Consider the following 22695-nt stretch of genomic DNA (forward strand, 5'->3'; position numbering starts at 1 on the left):
GCCTAATCTTCTTGGGTATGATGCTACAAGCTTGGCACACCTGTATTTGGGGAGTTTCTCCCATTCTTCTCTGCAGATCCTCTCAAGCTCTGTCAGGTTGGATGGGGAGCGTTGCTGCACAGCTATTTTCAGGTCTCTCCAGAGATGTTTGATTGGGTTCAAGTCTGGGCTCTGGCTTGGCCAATCAAGGACATTCAGAGGCTTGTCCCAAAGCCACTCCTGCGTTGCCTTGGCTGTGTGCTTAGGGTTGTTGTCCTGTTGGAAGGTGAACCTTCGCCCCAGTATGAGGTCCTGAACTCTCTGGAGCAGGTTTTCATCAAGGATCTCTCTGTACTTTGCTCCGTTCATCTTTCCCTCGATCCTGACTAGTCTCCCAGTCCCTGCCGCTGAAAAACATCCCCACAGCATGATGCTGCCACCACCATGTCATGTGCCTTTTACTGAGGAGTGGCTTCCGTCTGGCCAATCTACCATAAAGGCCTGATTGGTGGAGTGCTGCAGAGATGGTTGTCCTTCTGGAAGGTTCTCCCATCTCCACAGAGAAACTCTGGAACTCTGTCAGAGTGACCATCTGGTTCTTGGTCACCTCCCTGACCATGGCCCTTCTCCCCCGATTGCTCAGTTTGGCAGGGCGGCCAGCTCTAGGAAGAGTCTTGGTGGTTCCAAACTTCTTCCATTTAAGAATGATGGAGGCCACTGTGTTCTTGGGGACCTTCAATGCTGCAGAATTATTTTGATACCCTTCCCAAGATTTATGCCTCGACACAATCCTGTCTCGGAGCTCTACGGACAATTCTTTCGACCTCATGGCTTGGTTTCTGCTCTGACATGCACTGTCAACTGTGGGACCTTATATAGAAAGGTGTGTGCCTTTCCAAATCATGTCCAATCAATTGAATTTACCACAAGTGGACTACAATCAAGTTGTAGAAACATCTCAAGGATGATCAATGGAAACAGGATGCACCTGAGCTCAATTTCGAATCTCATAGCAAAGGGTCTGAAGACTTATGTAAATAAAGTATTTCTGTTTTTTATTTGTAATACATTTCCAAAAATGTATAAAAGCCTGTTTTCCCTTTGTCACTATGGGGTATTGTGTGTAGATTGATGAGGACACATTTTTATTTAATCCATTTTAGAATAAGGCTGTAATGTAACAAAATGTGGAAAAAGTAAAGGGGTCTGAATACTTTCTGAATGCACTGTATATATATGACCTCTGCAATTTCAAAAGGGTATCTCAGGACATGATAGTGACCAGCCGTTTTATGAGTTACTGTGGATTCGCACAGGCCTGATTTCCAGATCAGTGTAGTGCTTTTATCTGAAGTGTATACACAGTCATGAATTTATAATAAATATCTTTCCACTGAAAGTCATATTATACATGTTTAGTAAAACACATATGAACAAACGTGATAAGACATGTGCATTGGCCTGTTCAATTGGCCATTTGTTTGAATAGTTTCAAGGTATGACCCATATACAAAACAATGCATTTCTTGTTCATCTTTTTATTCAAGAGTAGCATTCAAATGTTCATTATCAAAGTTAAATCAAACTACAGATTAACTCTACTCAATTGATTCAATAAATACTGTACTTTGGCCAAAACCTGCCACCAGCAATAACTGTATCTGATTTTTACATTATATCCCTACATTACAAGCTACTTTCCCTGCAGTAATCTATTTCCCAGAACTGGACAGTAACACAACTATAACAATAGGATAAGTAAGGGTACTATTTAGACTGAGAATGAATCAATAAACCATAATGAAAGGTTCTTGAAATATATACACAAATGCATTTTCAATAAATCATTCAATCTAAATCTTTTATCAAACAAGAGATACAACCTAAACGAAATTGTTCTATCACATACAGGTCCTGCCCTTACATGTGTTAACAGTGGCATTCTAGCAGTGGCATTACACTTGGCTTTGCTTGTTACAGTAACTGAGTAGTCTGTCTTCTGCAGTCAGAGAGAGAAGGGAGGTGAATAGGCCCAGTTGGCCAGCCTGCATCATGGAATATTAATGTGTTCTGATAGATACTTCATTCAGTAGATTATATCATCATTCTGTAATCCTCTGCTGGCCTAGGATAGGATATTATGTCATCATTTAGCACGCCCGCCATCTCATTCAACATCTAGGCTAACTCAAGGACAAAGGAGAGAGGAAACCATCCAATTTACACCATGATAAGAGAACAGAAAAATTGTACAGTTTGCATATTGCTTGCTAATTTAGTTAAGTAATTCAAGGAGTTGATATGGATCCCAGAATTCATGGCTTTTACCCATTGAGCCGGACAGCCGGTACAGCAACATCAGTAGACTAGTGAAACTTAGCAGCAGCTCTCCCATCACAACTCCACAAGACAAAACAGAAAGTAATGTTAGACCGGCTAACACTCCAGTTGACCCCTACATGGAGTCAACAAGGACATATAGAGACAGATATTGACTAACAACGACAAATATGTTTCCATAAACAATACTGCAAATGGTAGTATACATCTGTGAAGAGTGATGCTTCGAGGACCAAAAACTATTCTTATACGATGCCCAGGATATTGTATTTCAGGGGCAGAGAGGGAAGCAGTTTGGATATGTTTCTGTTTGACTACCTCCTCTTCTGACTCCATGTCCATAAACAGTGAAACTGTTAGGTGTTACACATACAGTGCCATGGATGGCCCCTAACTCCCAGGGTCAGAGCTGTATCTGTGTGCAGTAGTCCAGGGACTCTCCAGGTCCAGAGCTGTGTGTTTCCCAGGCAGGGAGAGCGGCCGCCGGCCATCCGAGGGCTCTGACTGGGCCAATCCTGTCCCTGACCCGGGCACTGACTCTGAGAAGTTCCCATGTTTGACCAGGCTTAAGGGCACAGTATCTGGATGGCTGGACAAGCCCAGGGGGTGATGCTCTGGGTGGATGCTAATGCGAAGAGGCTGAGTCTGGGGGAGAGTGTCCAGGATTGGGGTTGGCTCCAGAAGACGCACCTCAACCGCGCTGTGCAGAGACTCACAGGACTTGGAAGGGCTGTCATCAAAGTCTGTGTTGACCAAGAACTGAGGTAAAGAACAAGGGTGAGAGGTGAGAAGAATCAGAAAATGATCTACAGTACACAATTACAGAATACCCTCTCAGAGTGAACATCAAAGTGGGATGATTGGTTGATATACAGTAGGCTACAAAAGACAGACTGACCATTTGTTTCCTATTGATCCAGACTAGTGATGATAGTCTTAACCAGCTGATGACCTACATCCAGAGGGGGTTAGACCAGACCACCCGGTGGGCTTAGCAGATTTCCACCCAACATTCTAATGTTAATGGTGTGTTCAACCCAATTCTTTTGCACGAAAACAAATTATCTCAAACCAATGTGCTGCGTTCATACTGATGACACGACCTCAACTGCACTTTGTGACCTTAATATCGACAAAGAATGTCAGTGTATCCGTAAATCAACTTCACTAAATTGATAACCACATTCAATCTAAATACAATCATTTGGAAGATGCGTCTTTCATCAGCCAAGATGCTTTTATGGTCCCACATCAGTGTGCCCAGTTGCAAATTGTGGTAGACAGTACCTGTGAGAAGGAGGCCAGGGTCTCTGAGTCCAGTGGTGAGGCAGGCTGCACCAGCCTTTCTGCAGGCCTGGGGGTGAGGGTGGGGGTGACAGACGGTTCAGGGGACACAGTGCTGTAGGCCTGGGGCACCAGCACCGTCTGTCTCTGGAGCAGCTGCATGATGGCCCCGATGTCTGTTGACATCCGTGACTCCAACCTGAGGGATAACAGTAGAATAGTCAGAATCTACAACCACAGCTACAGTGGCTTGCGAAAGTATTCACCCCCCTTGGCATTTTTCCTATTTTGTTGCCTTACAACCTGGAATTAAAATGGATTTTGGGGGGATTTGTATTATTTGATTTACACAACATGCCTACCACTTTGAAAATACAAAATATTTTTTATTGTGAAACAAACATGAAATAAGACAAAAAAACAGAAAACTTGAGCATGCATAACTATTCACCCCCCCCCCCCCATTCTTCAAGGCAAAACTGCTCCAGCTCCTTCAAGTTGGATGGGTTCCGCTGGTGTACAGCAATATTTAAGTCATAACACAGATTCTCAATTGGATTGGAGGTCTGGGCTTTGACTAGGCCATTCCAAGACATTTAAAAGTTTCCCCTTAAACCACTCAAGTGTTGCTTTAGCAGTATGCTTAGGGTCATTGTCCTGCTGGAAGGTGAACCTACGTCCCAGTCTCAAATCTCTGGAAGACTGAAACAGGTTTCCCTCAAGAATTTCCCTGTATTTAGCGCCATCCATGATGAGAGGTGTTGGGTTTGCAAAAGACATAGCGTTTTCCGTGATGGCCAAAAAGCTCAATTTTAGTCTCATCTGACCAGAGTACCTTCTTCCATACGTTTGGGGAGTCTCCCCCATGCCTTTTGGTGAACACCAAACATGTTTGCTTATTTTTGTCTTAAAGCAATGGCTTTTTTTCTGGCCACTCTTCCTTAAAGCCCAGCTCTGTGGAGTGTATGGCTTAAAGTGGTCCTATGGACAGATACTCCAATCTCCACTGTGGAGCTTTGCAGCTCCTTCAGGGTTATCTTTGGTCTCTTTGTTGCCTCTCTGATTAATGCCCTCCTTGCCTGGTCCGTGAGTTTTGGTGGGCGGCCCTCTCTTGGCAGGTTTGCTGTAGTGCCATATTCTTTCAATTTTTTTATAATGGATTTAATGGTGCTCCATGGTATATTCAAAGTTTCAGATATTTTTTTATAACCCAACCCTGATCTGTACTTTTCCACAATTTTGTCCCTGACCTGTTTGGAGAGCTCCTTGGTCTTCATGGTGCCGCTTGCTTAGTGGTGCCCCTTGCTTTGTCATGTTGCAGACTCTGGGGCCTTTCAGAACAGGTGTATATATACTGAGATCATGTGACAGATCATGTGACACTTAGATTGCACACAGGTGGACTTTATTTAACTAATTATGTGACTTCTGAAGGTAATTGGTTGCAACAGATCTTATTTAGGGGCTTCATAGCAAAAGGGGTGAATACATATGCACGCACCACTTTTCCGTTATTTATCTTTTAGAATTTTCTGAAATAAGTAATTTTTTTCATTTCACTTCACCAATTTGGACTATTTTGTGTATGTCCATTACATGAAATCCAAATAAAAATCCATTTAAATGACAGGTTGTAATGCAACAAAATAGTAAAAACGGCAAGGAGGATGAATACTTTTGCAAGGCACTGTACAACCACATTTAAACTTCAATCCTTCCATCCTTAAAGTACCCAGTGTCACTATAGTAAATAGTTATTGTAAACAGTATTTTGGTCATCTTATTATCACTCAGTTAAAGGCAGACACAGCCTCCCAACAGCAAAGGTTTGGGATGTCATAGACTGCATCCCATATGGCACCTTATACCCTGGGCCCTGGTCAAAAGTAGTGCACTAAATATGGAATTCTCTGACCTGTAGAGCTGTCTCTGCAGCAGGTCCAGCCTGTTCTCCAGCTCGCTGCGCTGCCGTCGGCTGATGTTGAGAGAGGCAACATTGAGAGGGGGAGGATGAGGGGGAGGGGAGGGCTGGCTGTGGCAGGGTACCTCCTGATACTGCTGCTGCTCGCGGCTCTCCCCCAAAAAACTGAAGATGTTGGAGACGCCTGAGAAAGCCCCTGATAGAGAGGGGAGGTTAACTGACAGCTAGTCCAGCTCATACAATATCTACATCAGATTCATACAGTATACTGTACTGACATGAATAGCAGCATGTGTGGCTATTATATTGGTGCATCAATGGAGAAAAAGAACACCACTGAGATCTAACACAAAGGCAAAAGTTTTTATAAAGGTAGTGCTCATGAATGGATGTCTACCTGAGAGAGCGTTGCAAGTATTGCCAGTTTTCTGGTTAATCTCGTCTTCTGAAGCACTGCTGCCGTTGAGGATTTTGGTCTCACTATAGGGCATCCCCATTAGTGAAGTTGGTTGTACAGGGCTGGTTAACACTGTCTCCTCATCTCTGCTGGAGTGTGAAGGAGAAAAGGCTGAGTTCCTCAGCCCCTCAGACTCTGTGTTCTGCCCATCTCCCTGGTCTCTGGAGCTCTGGCCTCTGGCCCTGCGGACAGGTCTCTGGGATGGATTGGTCTCCCCTGCATCTGTGAGGTGAGGCAAAGAATGCAGAAATAAGGTTTGTCCCAAATGGTATCCTATTCCCTATTTAGTGCACTACTAGCCAGAGTACTTGATTAACAGGGTACCGCACCTCTGTCCAAGCTGCGACTGAGAGACATTTGTTGTCTGTGAATGCGACGGCTGACTCCACCATGGTCAGAGTCCTCACTGCTCATTGAGCCAGCTACCGTGGCAGCCTGAAATAGAGTGATTTCTTTAGTCAAAACATTTGAAACTTAAAGATAAGAGACAGTAAATTCACCTGAATCTGACTTTCTAGGAAGGCATTAGTGGCAAGATTCTGTAACAAAAATCCCACTCACATCCCGGAGGTTGAATGTGATCTCCAGGTTCCCCCAGAAGTAGTCAGAGAACTCAGGATACATGTCCAGCACCTCTAGCATGTCCTCTCTGTGGATCTTATGGAGGTCACAATAGGTCAGAGCCCTCACGTCTGCATTGGACTTCCCTGGACGGGCATACAGGTTAATGGGCTCTCCAAAGATGTCATTCTTACCTGCAGGAAGGAAATTAGAGATTGTTTACTGGATGAAGCTACAGTAGATGATACCATATCTATTTAAAATATGATCAAAATGGATACATTATATGCTTCTGATAGTGTATATTCATAGACAATATGTTATTAATGAATATGTAATGTACTTTTTCTGTATTAATTTATAGCGATTTACAAGATTTCTGAGTGGATGTGCTCTCTCGAATTCTTGTGACTAACCCATAGTAACCACTAGCTGGGGCTGTTACACCAAACATTGTGGAGGGCTATGGAGGCATATCTCAACTAGTGGAGGAGATGAGAGAGACTGGGTTCAAAGCCTCTGCAACAATATACAGGTTAAAAGCCACTGTTTTAGGATAGGGCTGATATTACCAAGTCAAGTCAATTCAAATCAAGTAAATCTTTATTGTGCCATATGGAAATGCAGTTTAGATGATAACCTACCCAGGATGGCCACCACCACATCCCCTCTCAGGATCTCTATGGAGCCACGGGAGATGAAGTAAAGGGCTGAGATGACGTCACTGGCGTGAACCAGGGTGTCGCCTGGCGGTGCGTGGGTGGTCTTAAACCTCATGGCCAGGGCCCGCAGGCAGCCCTTAGTTGAGCCCTTGAAGGCCTTACAGTTCTCCAGCAGGATGCGGTTGAGGTGCAGGCAGATATCAGCCTGCAAGCACTCTGGGAAGCCCTTCAGCACCTGGACAACATTTAGGAGTGGAGAGACATCAGTTGGTTTGTCTTTTGTGTCGACCACTGTGTGTTGCCTTTTTACAAGTACTACTTTGTGTCCATTTCGCCACACTTAAATTACCAGAACAAGTAGCAGTGTGTGTGTGTGTGCGTGTGTGTGTGTGTGTGTGTGTGTGTGTGTGTGTGTGTCTGACTCACAGCGTTCATATCAATGCCGTTAGTGTAAGACCAGGCATGTTGGAAGTACTCCTCTAGCCGCTGCCTCAGTGGGTTGGGGATCTGGTGGAAGCGGATGAATTCTCGAATCCGCAGCATCTGGGTGTGGTAGCGAGCCGTGCCGGAGTACAGCCGCTGGATGATGGCTGACACGTTACCAAAGATGCTGGCATACATGAGAGCTGTAGACACACAGGAGAACCGAGATTGAGGTCTTAGCATATTGCCAAAAATGAAACATGTAACATTACAATCCTAGGAAAACATGATGATTTTGTGCATGTAATCAAAATGTACAGCTTTTTATATTATTAGATACGATACAGTAAAATGAACATCCCTGGGGGCTATCCAATAGGTCGAACACATCCAATAAACATAATCCATAATTACACATTGTCCATTCATGTGTTGTCAAATTTCAAATCATGGATTAATAGAGGCATAGCCTGTGTATTAAGCAATACTTATTTGTGTATTGAGGGTTTATAATTGTGACTTACAGCCGATGAGCATGACGCAGATGGAGAAGATCTTCTCAGAGTTGGTGTTGGGTGAGACATTTCCAAAGCCCACGCTGGTCAGACTACTGAAGGTAAAGTAGAGTGCTGTCACATACTTGTCCCTTATGGTGGGACCTGACCCTGGTATAGTCTGATTGTAGGGTTTCCCGAGCTGGTCACCCAGAGAGTCCAGCCAGCCAATCCGGGCTGCTCCTGCACGCTCCACATTACCAATGGCGTACCAGATACAGGCCAGCCAATGAGCGATGAGGGCAAAGGTACACATGAGGAGGAATAGGACGGCCGCTCCGTACTCAGAGTATCGGTCCAGCTTCCGAGCTACGCGCACCAATCGCAGCAGCCGAGCAGTCTTCAACAGGCCAATCAGGGTTGTTGTCTAAAACGGTACAAGTCAGAAAGAGGTCAAACACAGGTCATTCACACATGTAGGACACCTAGTCATAAAACCAAGCTTTTTTATTATTATCACTGTGTCAGTTTACTTAAGAAAGAATAAATAAATATTTGCACAGATTCTTATAACAGACTCTCACAGCAGCATTTGGATAGGTACAATAAAACCATAACACCCAGATCTCCTCACCTCTTCTCCTGAGCGGTATATGAGCAGGTCAAATGGGATAGCCGCCACCATATCTATAAGGAACCAGCCTTTGAAATAATGCACAGCGATCCGCTGTGACTGGCTGACCACCTCGTCGTTGGTGTTGACGTACGTCGTCCTGAAGTTGATGATGATGTCAACGATGAACATGATGTCAACGATGAGGTCCACCACGTTGAGCGGAGAGCAGGAGTAACCACAGGTCTGCATGGCCACCTCCTCCTGGTCACTAAGGAGAAAGGTCGCGGAGTAGGGGGTGAAGATGGCAGTGTAGATGACCAGGAGCAGGATGACCCAGTCCCACACCGCCTTGAAGGGGCTGTAGTGAAGGATGGTCCATTTATGGATGCGAGGGGTCTGGAGCTTGTACTCTGGCAGAACATCTGCGCCTAGTGAGAGGACCTGGGGAAGGAGGGAAAGGAAGTGTGACTGAATTTGCTGAGGGTGTTGAATTTGATGACCACGGGGGAAACCTGTCCTCTAAAAAGGATGTGGTCCAACAGATTCAAAATACGCTCTTTACTGTATGCTGTAACTTTTTTTTTTTTTTTACTTAAAAGCCACTTGAAATTGAAGTTGTACCAATGAATAGGATGGGAGCACACAAACAGTCCATGATTGAGCGTAGCTATTAGGCTTCAACACAATCACCAACCACTTTATTCATTATAGTGCTAAAAACGGTAATGGAGCTAATGAAACAGCATTGTACTTTGCATGTAGCCTACTTTTGGCCAGCTAATAGCCTAACCACCAATCAAGCAACATTATGGGCTAAATGTTAAGATGTTGCGGTGACAATATAGGTCAAATGAAGATCCTACAACAGGATTTGAACGTTTGGACCATAATGTTGCTTGATTGGTGGTTAGGCTTTTAGCTGGCCAAAAGTAGGCTACATGAAAAGTGCAATACTGTTAATATAACCGTGTGTTAGTGTGGGCTTTCACTGAAGTTATGTAAATCACGAAGCTCATCTACATTTCCTGCGGTGCAGAAAGATTCTCAGCAACCAAAGAGTGATCAAAGTAAGATCCTACATCTGTACATATTGAAATCAAGATGACAGTGTCAGCCCTGTGAGGGCCCTAGTCAGTGTCTATCACAGCGTTGGTAACTAGTAATTAAACTACATTTTGCAGTAGCTTGGTGGAATTTGAACTGAATTCAAATCTTGGTAGTGTTTTCAGTAGTTAATCACTTTTTTGCAATGACGCGGTGCGGCTAACTACTGGAACTACACACTACTTTCTTTTGCAAAAAGAGAAGAAAATATGGGTGAAATAGGCAAGAATTTCCTTTCTTTTTCTGCATTAGACCTACCTAATTCTCACTTTGTGTTTAATAGGCTAAATTAGACATTCTGTTAACATCTGACCCCAGAGTGATCTGTTCATGCAATTTGCAGTCTATGACATTTCAGATTAAGATCCGATAATTTTTCCCGAAGTAGCTTGGATGTAGTGAACTACTTTTTCAAAGTAGCTTCTGTTAGCGCCCCGTGTAGCTCAGTTGGTAGAGCATGGCGCTTGCAACGCCAGGATTGTGGGTTCGATTCCCAAGGGTGGCCAGTATGAAAAAAAAAACACAAAAAAACTACAAAAATGTATGCACTCACTAACTGTAAGTCGCTCTGGATAAGAGCGTCTGCTAAATGTTAAGTAAACTATTTTTTCTTAAGGGTAGCTTTAGTAGTATGAATTAATTGGTAGTTTGGTAAACTATGATTTCAGAGTAGCTTCCCCAACACTGCTAACCATTTGGCATCTGACCGCAAGACGCTACAGAGGGTAGTGCGTACTGCCCAGTACATCATTGGTGCTGAGCTCCCTGCCATCCAGGACCTCTATACCAGGCGGTGTCAGAGGAAGGCCCTAAAGATTGTCAACGACTCCAGCCCCCCAAGTTATAGACTGTTCTCTCTGCTACCGCACGGCAAGCGGTACCGATGTACCAAGTCTGGAACCAACAGGACCCTGAACAGCTTCTACCCCCAAGCTATAAGACTGCTAAATAGTTAGTTAAATAGTTAACCAATAGCTACCCGGAATATCTGCATTGACCCTTTTTGCACTAACTCTTTTGACTCATCACATACGCTGCTGTTACTGTTTATTATCTATCCCGTTGCCTAGTCACTTTATCTACCTCAATTACCTTGTACCCCTGCACATTGACTCGGTAGTGGTACTCGGTGTATATAGCCAATTTAACGTTACTCATTGTGTATTTATTCCTTGTGCAGTTATTAATATTATTAATATTATTATTATTATATATATTTGTAACTATTTCAAAATAAAAAATATCTGCATTGTTGGGAAGGACCTGTAAGTAAGCACTTCATTGTTAGTCTACACCTGCTGTTTACGAAGCATGTGACAAATAAAATGTGATTTGATTTGATTTAACCAGAGACTGGAGTCGAGGAGCAGGTGGCTCCAGCCTTCAGGCTTCTGCAAAGAAAATATGACAGATTAAGTTAAAGAACAGTACACACTGATGTGAGGATATGTTGACAGCTTCTTATAAATATCATCCCTTTGTGCACGACACCTGAATGTCACCATCACATCCCCATAATGTCCCCATAACATCTTTGCAAACTGTAGTTGCAAAGTGAAGACCAAAATATGAATGGAAAGAAATTACAAAGATATGAGGCTTCTGTGCGCCATACATTCTCTGCTACTCCATGTTTTCTTAACCTTTACTTTCTGTTTGTACCATGCATCTCCAGCTAAAGCACCTTGAATCACATGACCGGCATTAGCCCTAAGCCCTGTGGTTCTTGTCTCTTTGTATGATGTCAAAGCCAGGTACAGAACATCTCCACAACAAAACAGTGTACAGTACATAAGGCAAACTGAAACAGTGTGACTGTCAGAGTACTGAGGACTTCCAATCAAGCCCTTGCTGTTCTGATGTTCCTCTCACCAAGCAAACTCTCCCCAGCCTCTCAATCACTCACCAAAACCGAAGGCGTTCCATAGGGATGCTGTCCCATGTTGGCTCCAATGCTTCCCACAGTTGTGTCAAGTTGCCTAGATGTCCTTTGGGTGGTGGACCATTCTTGATACACACGGGAAACTGTTGAGTGAGAAAAACCCAGCAGCATTGCAGTTCTTGAACCAAACCGGTGTGCCTGGCACCAACTACCATACCCCGTTCAAAGGCACTTAAATATGTTGTCTTGCCCATTCACCCTCTTAATGGCACACATACACAATCCATGTCTCAATTGTCTCCCAAAAGAGAGCTGTAGAGAGCGAGAGACAGAGGGAAGGAGAAAGAAAGAGGCTAAAGAGAGAGGGAGAAAGAAAATAAAGAAAGAAAGGAAGAATGAAAGAAAGAGCAAAGGAAAAGAAAACTGCCGACCCTATCCCCATACAAAGTACTCAGACCCATTCACTTCTTCCACATTTTGTTACGTTACAGCCTTATTCTAAATTTGATTAAATAATATGTTTTCATCATCAATCTACACACAACACCCCATAAAACAGGTTTTTAGAAATGTTTGCAAATTTATAAAAACCACCAAACAGAAATACCTTATTTACATAAGTATTCAGACCCTTTGCTATGAGACTCGAAATTGAGCTCAGGTGCATCCTGTTTCCATTGATCATCCTTGTTTCTACAACTTGATTGGAGTCCACCTGTGGTAAATTCAATTAATTGGACATGATTTGGAAAGGCACACACTTGTCTATTTAAGGTCCCACAGTTGACAGTGCATATCAGAGTAAAAACCAAGCCATGAGGTTGAAGGATTTGTCCATAGAGCTCGCAGACAGAATTGAGTCGAGGCACAGATCTGGGGAACGGTACCAAAACATTTCTGCAGCATTGAAGGTCCCCAAGAACACAGTGGCCTCCATCATTATTAAATGGAAGAAGTTTGGAACCACCAAGACTCTTCCTAGAGTGGCCGCCCGGCCAAACTGAGCAATCGGTGGAGAAGGGCCTTGGTCGGGGAGGTGACCAAGAACCCGATGGTCACTCTGACAGAGCTCCAGAGTTCTTCTGTGGAGATGGGAGAACCTTCCAGAAGGACAACCATCTCTGCAGTACTCCACAATCAGGCATTTGTGGTAGAATGGCCAGACAGAAGCCACTTCTCAGTAAAAGGCACATGACAGCCCGCTTGGAGTTTGCCAAAAGGCACCTAAAGGACTCTCAGACCATGAGAAACAAGATTCTCTGTTCTAATGAAACCAAGATTGAACTCTTTGGCCTGAATGCCAAGCGTCACTGATATGATGAGGATATGGGGCTATTTCATATGAGTGTGTAACTAGTTTAAAGTTAGTAGAGAGAAGTGGCTCTGGGTGACTAAGTCTGGGGTAGTAAATTCCAATCTGTCCAAGGAAGATAGTGGGGTTTATATTAGAATGATGTACGGAGGGAACGTCCTGCTTGGGGGTAAGAGGTCATGACATAGAAGGGGTAGTGCTCACTGACGATGGCCAGATGTGGTTGAAGAAATGTGTAACCAAGAGTATAAAAGATGTGAGATTTGTGTGTGTGGGCAGTTCAACTGACAAGGGGGCAAGGCTATGTCCGTTTGTTAGATGAACCCACGGGCTCGTGATCAAATAAATACTTGGTAAAATCTCCACAAAATGTCTAAGTAAATTCTTGCATCTTGAACTTCTCAATACCAGAAACTCATCATAACAGTCACGTCTGGAAGAAACCAGGCACCGCTCATCACCTGGCCATTACTATCCCTATGGTGAAGCATGGTGGTGGCAGCATCATGCTGTGGGGATGTTTTTCACCGGCAGGATCTGGGAGACTAGCCATGATCGAGGTAAAGATGAACGGAGCAAAGTAAAGAGAAATCCTTGATGAAAACCTGTTCCAGAGCGTTCAGGACCTCACACTGGGGCGAAGGTTCACCTTCCAACAGGACAATGACCCTAAGCACACAGCCAAAACAACGTAGGAGTGGCTTCGGGACAAGTCTCTGAATGACCTTGAGTGATCCAGCCAGAGCCCAGACTTGAACCTAATCGAAAATCTCTGGAGAGACCTGAAAATAGCTGTGCAGCAACGCTCCCCATCCAACCTAACAGAGCTTGAGAGGGTCTGCAGAGAAGAATGGGAGAATCTCCCCAAATAAATAATATAAATAATATCCCATTTAGCAGACGCTTTTATCCAAAGGGACTTACAGTCATGCGTGCATAATTTTTTTTGTGTATGGGTGGTCCCGGGGATTGAACCCACTACCTTGGCATTACAAGCGCTGTGCTCTACCAGCTGAGCTACAGAGGACCAAATACAGGTGTGCCAAGCTTGTAACGTTATACCCAAGACGACTCTAGGCTGTAATCACTGCCAAAGGTGCTTCAACAAAGTACTGAGTAAAGGGTCTGAATACTTATGTAAATGTGATATTTCAATTTTCATTTTTTTATAAATTTGCAACAATTTATAAAAACCTGTTTTTGCTTTGTCATTATGGGGTGTGTGTAGATTGATGAGGGGGGGGGGACAATTGAATCCATTCTAAAAAATAAGGCTGTAACGTAACAAAATGTGGAAAAAGTCAAGGAGTCTAAATACTATCCGACTGCACTGTATATTTAGCTGGAGTGAAGATGATATGATCAGACAGCAAGAGAGAAAACAGCTGAAGGGAAGACAGAAACAAGTGACACCATAAGTTTTGTATGGAAAGGGAAGGAGGGATTAATAGAAAGAGAATAGAGGATAAGTAGAGCATGATGTCAGAGGAGATAATAGCAGACTCATATTGCTGGGTATTTATTGGGGGCAGTAACTATTATCCCTCAGCTTATTACATCTGCCCAAGAAACGTGCTAAAGTACTCTGCACAACACAGCTGGAACTAATGGGGGTACAAGTTATACTGAAAGACAAATGACATGGGACCCAAATAGAGCCTGCTACTAAGTCCATTTCTAATACTGTATTACCACTAACCCCTGGTACTGTGCTACAGTATTGTAGTATTGTTACTAAAGACTATTATTATTAGCCTGGTCCCAGATCTGTTTGTGCTCTTGTCGACTCATGTGCTGTCATTGTCAAGCCAAAGGCAATTCCATAAGGAGTTGGCAAGAGAGCAGAAACAGACTGCCACCCTGCCTAATTTACCTACAGTATACTACTACAATGACTGCTCTAAACTACACCAGCACTTCTTGCTGTTGTTGTACTACTAGTGCGTATCATGTTTTGATTGTAATGTTTGTATTATTCTTCAGTAATTGCTCATAATCAGACATGTCTTCCGAGCAGATGTTCTCTTAACGTTGCTGAGTCTAGTCAACCACCTGAGTAAGGAGCGAAGGCTCTAATAATAGGCCCATCACAGCAGAAATCTGGATGACCAGCAGCAGCCGGTTCAAACCCCTCATCTGCTTTCTGGACTTCAAACCTGGATGTTTGACTTGATCTTGTACCACTTAAAATGTTTATTCTATTCTACTGCCATTTACTATATGTTCATATTCTTATTATTTTTACTATTTCTTATTGTTGTTGGATTGTTGAGAAGGAACCTGAAAGTAAGTATTTCGTTGGACAATGTACAGTGCATTCTGAAAGTATTCAGACCCCTTGACTTTTTCCACATTATGTTACATTACAGCCCTGTTCTAAAATGGATTAAATAAAAATAATTGCTCATCAATCTACACACCATACCCCATAATGACAAAGCGAAAATAGGTTTTTAGAAATGTTTGCAAATGTATAAAAAAAGAAAAAATAAGAAATATCACATTTACATAAGTATTCAGACCCTTTGGTATGAGACTCGATAAATTGAGCTCAGGTGCATCCTGTTTCCATTGATCATCCTTGAGATGTTTCTACAACTTGATTGGAGTCCACCTGTGGTAAATTCAATTGATTGGACATGATTTGGAAAGGCGCGTACTTGTCTATATAAGGTCCAACAGTTGACAGTATATGTCAAGAGTAAAAACCAAGCCATGAGGTCGAAGGAATTGTCCGTAGAGCTTGGAGACAGGATTGTGTCGAGGCACAGATCTGGGGAAGGGTACCAAAACATTTCTACGGCATTGAAGGTTCCCAAGAACACAATGGCCTCCATCATTCTTAAATGGAAGACGTTTGGAACCGACAAGGCTCTTCCTAAAGCTGGCCGCCTGGCCAAACTGAGCAATCGGGGGAGAATGGCCTTGGTCAGGGAGGTGACCAAGAACCTGATGGTCACTCTGACAGAGCTCCAGAGTTCCTCTGTGGAGACGGGAGAACCTTCCAGAAGGACAACCATCTCTACAGTACTCCACCAAATCAGGCCTTTGTGGTAGAGTGGCCAAACAGAAGCCACTCCTCAGTAAAAGGCACATGACAGCTCGCTTGGAGTTTGCCAAAAGGTACCTACAGTGCCTTGCAAATGTATTCATCCCCCTTGGCGTTTTTCCTATTTTGTTGCATTACAACCTGTCATTTAAATGGATTTTTTATTTGGATTTCATGTAATGGACATACACAAAATAGTCCAAATTGGTGAAGTGAAATGAAAAAAATAACTTATTTCAAAAAATTATACAAAGTAAATAATGGAAAAGTGGTGCGTGCATATGTATTCACCCCCTTTGCTATGAAGCCCCTTATTAAGATCTGGTGCAACCAATTACCTTCAGAAGTCACATAATTAGTTAAATAAAGTCCACAAGTGTCACATGATCCGTCACATGATCTCAGTATATATACACCTGTTCTGAAAGGCCCCAGAGTCTGCAACACCAATAAGCAAGGGGCACCACCAAGCAAGCGGCACCATGAAGACCAAGGAGGTCTCCAAACTGGTCAGGGACAAAGTTGTGGAGAAGTACAGATCAGGGTTGGGTTATAAAAAAATATCAGAAACTTTGAACATCCCACAGAGCACCATTAAATCCATTATTAAAAAATGGAAAGAATATGGCACCACAACAAACCTGCCAAGAGAGGGCCGCCCACCAAAACTCACAGACCAGGCAAGGAGGGCATTAATCAGAGAGGCAACAAAGAGACCAAAGATAACCCTGAAGGAGCTGCAAAGCTCCACAGCGGAGATTGGAGTATCTGTCCATAGGATCACTTTAAGCCGTACACTCCACAGAGCACGGCTTTACGGAAGAGTGGCCAGAAAAAAGCCATTGCTTAAAGAAAAAAATAAGCAAACACATTTGGTGTTCGCCAAAAGGCAAGTGGGAGACTCCCCAAACATATGGAAGAAGGTACTCTGGTCAGATGAGACTATAATTGAGCTTTTTGGCCATCAAGGAAAACGCTATGTCTGGCGCAAACCCAACACCTATCATCCCCCGGAGAACACCATCCAGGATCGTGGGAAAGATGAACTGAGCAAAGTACAGAGAGATCATTGATGGAAACCTGCTCCAGAGCGCTCAGGACCAACAGGACAACGACCCTAAGCACACAGCCAAGATAACGCAGGAGTGGCTTCGGGACAAGTCTCTGATTGTCCTTGAGTGGCCCAGCCAGAGCTCGGATTTTAACCTGATCGAACATCTCTGGAGAGACCTGAAAATAGCTGTTTAGCGACGCTCCCCATCCAACCTGACAGAGCTTGAGAGAATCTGCAGAGAAGAATGGGAGAAACTCCCCAAATACAGGTGTGCCAAGCTTGTAGCGTCATACCCAAGAAGACCCGAGGCTGTAATCACTGCCAAAGTGCTTCAACAAAGTACTGAGTAAAGGGTCTGAATACTTATGTAAATGTGCTATATCCGTTTTTTGTTTGTAATACATTTTCAAAAATGTCTAAAAACCGGTTTTTACTTTGTCATTATTGGGTATTGTGTGTAGATTGATGAGGGAAAAAAACGATTTAATCAATTTTAGAAAAAGGCTGTAACGTAACAAAATGTGGAAAAAGTCAAGGGGTCTGAATCCTTTTGAATGCAATGTATACCATGCGTATCCCATACATACTGTACGACTATTAAAACTTGAAACTTGAGTCTCCTCTTCTCATATGTTTGTTTGCTCACTTCACAACTGAGTAACAAGTAGATAGGTTTTCAGTATCTGGTGGCCTGCCCTCAATGGCAAACTGAAAATGAACTTCTTCAGTTCAGAATGCATCTTGCTATACCTCTCCAGTGCTCTTTCTAGATTTTGATGAATTATTTTTGCTCTGTTTATTTTGCCCCGAACTGAAATTAAGTGATTTGAGTACTTTGGGGGTTTGGGAGATGGATTAAATCAGCATCTCTACAGAGATTTGTCATTCAGACTGATGGTTCCGAGAATGACACCACCAGTCAATAGGATTCCTGTCACCAGGCCTTATTAATCTCACCCCGTCACCTCCACTCTCTGTCCTGAATCTGCCCTGAGTCCTTCAGCATCTCCAGGCCAGATGAGTCGAACCCTGACTCTCCCCTTGAAGCAGGTCAGAGTCCTTGGAAGCCGTCCAATAGCAAGAGGGATGGGGCCTTCATCAGCCTCCAACCTAATCAACACTCTAGATTAGTCCACCCAGCTGTAACAGTGCATGACCTAATGTGCACCCATTATGTGTGTGCACCAAATGGCAATCCTATTCCCTATATTGTGCACTACTTTTGACCACAGCCTTATGGCCCAGGGTGCACATTAGTGCACTAAAGGAGTAGGGTGACATTTGGGATGCGCCCTAAAACAGACGACCACTGAAATTCTACTTCAACATTCTATGTCAACAAAGACCTGACTTGGGTTCTCGTGAACTGTGCTACCCTTGTGAAAACGTCTTCTCCCATTCTCCTTTACGAAGTGCATATCATTATGACCAGAGGGAGGCAGTAGTGGACTGGGTTTATTCAGCAGTATTGTGAACAATAACAGTAATACAACAAGTCATATTTAGCCACTCTGGCATCGGCAGATTTTTGAGTGACAGATGTGGCAGACTGAGGTGTTATTCTATTCTGTTCAATAAAAGTTAAATATCTGCACTCTAAGTTTGGACCAATGTTGGACACCAACTGAAACATGAGACAAATACAGAGACAATAAAAGACTGCTCATTAACTAGGGGAGAGCCAGGACGAAAGTAACACGGGGTGAAAGTAACACGCGCATTTTCTCAGATAACACAGAAACTAGAATGACGTAATGAAGTCAAAAAACAGCACATGCCAACCATGTTTCGCCGAGTTATCAACAAAAAGTGGTTTTGAGTGATGTAAGAAAAAAACGGACCCGGAAGTGTTTTTCGGTTGTAGAGTTGGGTTTAGTTGTTCAAGGTTCCAAACATATGTCATTTTCTTAAGCCATCTAGTGACTAAACGATAGCATAGGTTTCAAGTATCATGCTAGCTAGTCTTGGCTGTTAGCCTGGGAGCAATTACAGAAGAGACGGATGGGACGAATAACACAATATAAACTGATGACCTTGAATAAAACCCCAAAAAAAGTTTAAGCAGAGGCCATTGTCTCCTCTACTTCATATTGCTTTAATAAATATATCAAGAAGTGACTGAATGTTTGAAAATGATATATGAAATCATTAGAATTATGCCTTAATCAATTGACTTGATGGATCAGCTTCTCACATAAGCTTTTATCGACAGGTTAGTGGTTAAAAATATATATTTTTATGATTCTGGGGGTCAATTACCTTGTGTCAAGCCATGGAAATGTGATAAGCATGATGAGTTTGCCGTTTGTGAAGAGAATAAAGACGTTTATTCTATCAAGACATGAGTAGCGGGCATGCCAAGGACAGCTGGAGCGCACATGATTTGTAGGGCTAAGTATGAATAGTCATTGAAAATTGTGAAAAACATCTCCTACTACATTCCCATTAAAGTGAGATGAGAAAAGTATGGTTAATATAGCTATTATGTGATCCATTTTAGTCCGATTAATAATATTGTGGTTGCACAACATTGCGATGTTGATGCATGGTTCATTTTCATAAATTTCGAACCTATAGCATTAATTATTGAAATAGACACAAACGTGAAATTAGGGCTGATAGTACATTTGTTGAAAGTAATGACCATTACAAAGCAGAAACATGGAAATAAGACAGTGTCATGACGTGACTTTCATTAATGTGATGACTGTTATTTATCGAATCAACTATGTTTAATTGTTACTCGATTAAATTAATCATGTAACAATTAACTCATTAGGAATTTGGGGCACCACGGAAGAAGTTGTTTATCGAGTTACCATCTCCCAAATTAAACTCTTAGAAGATATATATGTTATATATTGATAACAGTCACTTATTAATCATTACCTCATATTAGTCTCATTCTGAACGTCGCATAATCCTTGACTCCGCAAGAACCCTAACCAGCAATACACAAATTAGCTTAATCATTTATTTACTAGCTAACTAAATAATAACACAGAATACATACATACTTAATACATGAGAAAAGTCCCTAGCGGACTAACAACAGCATGACTGCTTGGTTATCAAAAAGGGAGGGGTCAATAGAAGGAGGGAGAGAGGGATAAAGAGAGTCAAACTTATCGTACATACATTTGGGAACTACGCTCACGGTAATCAGAATACTTAGCACCCTAACCACCGCCCGTTCTGAGTAAGAAACCAATGAATGGATTTACGTGTTTGCCGCTCGTCTATCTCTGTTGACCCAAGCCCTCTTGGAAAGGAGGTTTTGGCTGGGTCTTCGCTCAGCTCACTTGTAAGGCTCTGATTGTACACCAGAGGTCACAATGTCCTTCTTCTTTGTGGAGCTTCTCTGGTAGTGAAGTGTTTGTTAGACAGATACTTCAGATGCAACAATGGCTGTCTGAGATGGGATTCTCCTTTCTTCCCACCTTGTGTCTTTAGTCAAAGTTCTAGACTACTTTACATGTACAGCTGCAGACTGCCAATGCTTTTTGGTCTAGTGAGTTTATCTTCTTCACCTCGTGTAGAGATTCAAAGTTCTAAGCATTTTCAGCCGTGTAGCCACAGCTACACGCTTTCTGGTCTAACCATTTTGTAACGTGAGCTCGCGATTCACGTCGGCTGGTCTTTCTCATTCAAAGTTCTAACCATTCTAAACGTGCAGTCACCACGTTTCCTGGTCTAATTTTAATTTGTCTTTCAAGCCTTTATGCCCTCTTGGTAAAAGGGGCGTTCCTACTTGCTGACATGATCTCTGATGGCACCTGGGGTGTGGCTAGTTACTGTGCAAAGGATATGATTAGAAGTTATCTCTTATGACTCCTAAAATCACATTCCTATTTTAACAAAAATAGTTTCATCCATTTTCATATCACAATGTATTTGATGGAAACTTGACAGATAAAGGGGGTATCCTTCCTAAATTACAGTATTTGGTTCATACAGATTTTAATAACATCGCAAAATATTAAACAATATGACATGATTATTCTTTAGAACCCCACTGACCATTCCAAACATTTGGATGTTAGGAATATTGTTCCAGTGTTTACCTTTTGGACGTTTATAGTTTTGGCGGCAAAAGTATTCTGGAACAAAGACATTCCTTTACCAATACTGGAGAGCCAGGGAGAGATCCCCCTCCTCTCTAATTTATGGCAGAGTGTTAAGGTGTCAAAACCGGCACAGCCCCCCCCCCCCCCCCTCCCCCTAACTGAAAGTACTGACCAGAAGCAATGGCTTCAAGTGATTCCTCTCATCAACACAAATTCGACTATGGGGAATTTGTTGATGTTCTATTAGCTACATGGTGACATTCAACCATACATGTTTGAATCGGAATTTACCAAAGAGGATTCCAAAACAAAGATTTAACTAACGTTAGAAGCTCACAGCCGATGCCAGCACCAATAGGGCAGGTGACAAATACAGTGCCTAACTAAGTAAGTTATATTCCTGCAAGCCACCTAGCTAGCTAACTTTAGTTTATCTACTGAAACCCATATTGTGTATTTCTGGCTAACATACTACTGTGTTACAGTGGGAGGAACTCAAATAATGTTCTGTTTGCTAACTTAGCTCGGTAGCTAGCTAAGTTAGCTAAACAACTACCGGTAGCCATATCTATGACTAAAAATGGAAAAGGTTTTACAATCAGAGATCTTTTGTATCTCAATTGTAAAACCTCTTCTCTTTTTAGTTGTAGATAGGGCTACTAAATAGCAAGCTACAAGGTTACAACCAGCCACCTAAAGCTATGTTTACCAGCAAACGTTAGCATGACTGGAGTTGGCTAGCTAGTTAGCCTGCCACCTGCTAACTTATGCGCTATGCCTCACATTTGTAACTTGTTAGCAAACATGTGTAATGTCAGCAACTGTAAATAATTTTACTAGCTAGCTATGTACCATCATTGACAAGGGCTGACATTGGTTATGATCATGACCGTGGATGCATTTAAATCTCACAAAATTCTAAGCATGATGCAAGATAGGATTCCAAACAGATGTAAATAACATGTATTGTATATCCAGCAAGCTAGCTAGCCAGGTTTACTAGCAAACAGTGAGGAGAAACAATAATACAACAATTTACTGTTGCAAATCTCAAAAATTTAAGCTGGTTTTACTATAAAAACATTTGCCTAAGCATGCCTGATAGACATGGCTGAAGGTAGAATCTGTATGCCTACATACCTAGGTACATTTGTACGGTCTGGTCACTGTGCAAAGGTTGAGGGTTATGCCATATTTATTTATATTATTAGGCTAGTTATTGTTGTAATGTAATCTCTGTGCCTGTGCACATGTATGCATGTTCAACTAGTCTACCCTAATGTTGATGTTATGCTGGCACAGTTCAACTGTTGTTCAAACTGTACAATAGAGTATAATTTATTATATTTTTTTGTCTTACAGACAATACCATGTGGTGCATTCCTGGAGTTGATTCTAGATACAGAAACAGAATTACTTTGCCTGCATGTGTCATTGTAGCAGAACTGTATCCCGTGAACTATACTCCTCTCCAGGGGTTAGACATTATG

The 22695-nt window shown here is 42.6% G+C and overlaps 1 pseudogene across 1 annotated transcript in view; it reads right to left on the bottom strand.

Annotated features, from left to right (window-relative positions):
* Positions 1-2709: 2709 nt before the first annotated feature.
* LOC311147118 (voltage-gated inwardly rectifying potassium channel KCNH2-like) overlaps positions 2710-22695 on the bottom strand; it is an 88106-nt pseudogene continuing 68120 nt past the window's right edge. Inside the window, exons 7-16 of the transcript in view lie at positions 8756-9178; positions 8152-8548; positions 7631-7830; positions 7187-7439; positions 6543-6736; positions 6311-6416; positions 5922-6203; positions 5519-5720; positions 3607-3802; positions 2710-3078 (exon numbers count right to left, since the gene is read on the bottom strand). The product of the transcript in view is annotated as a voltage-gated inwardly rectifying potassium channel KCNH2-like (transcript). The remainder of the gene's footprint in view (positions 3079-3606; positions 3803-5518; positions 5721-5921; positions 6204-6310; positions 6417-6542; positions 6737-7186; positions 7440-7630; positions 7831-8151; positions 8549-8755; positions 9179-22695) is intronic.

Source organism: Coregonus lavaretus (assembly GCF_964263955.1).
Source record: "Coregonus lavaretus genome assembly, chromosome: 19".
In the NCBI taxonomy this organism is placed as follows: Eukaryota; Metazoa; Chordata; class Actinopteri; order Salmoniformes; family Salmonidae; genus Coregonus; species Coregonus lavaretus.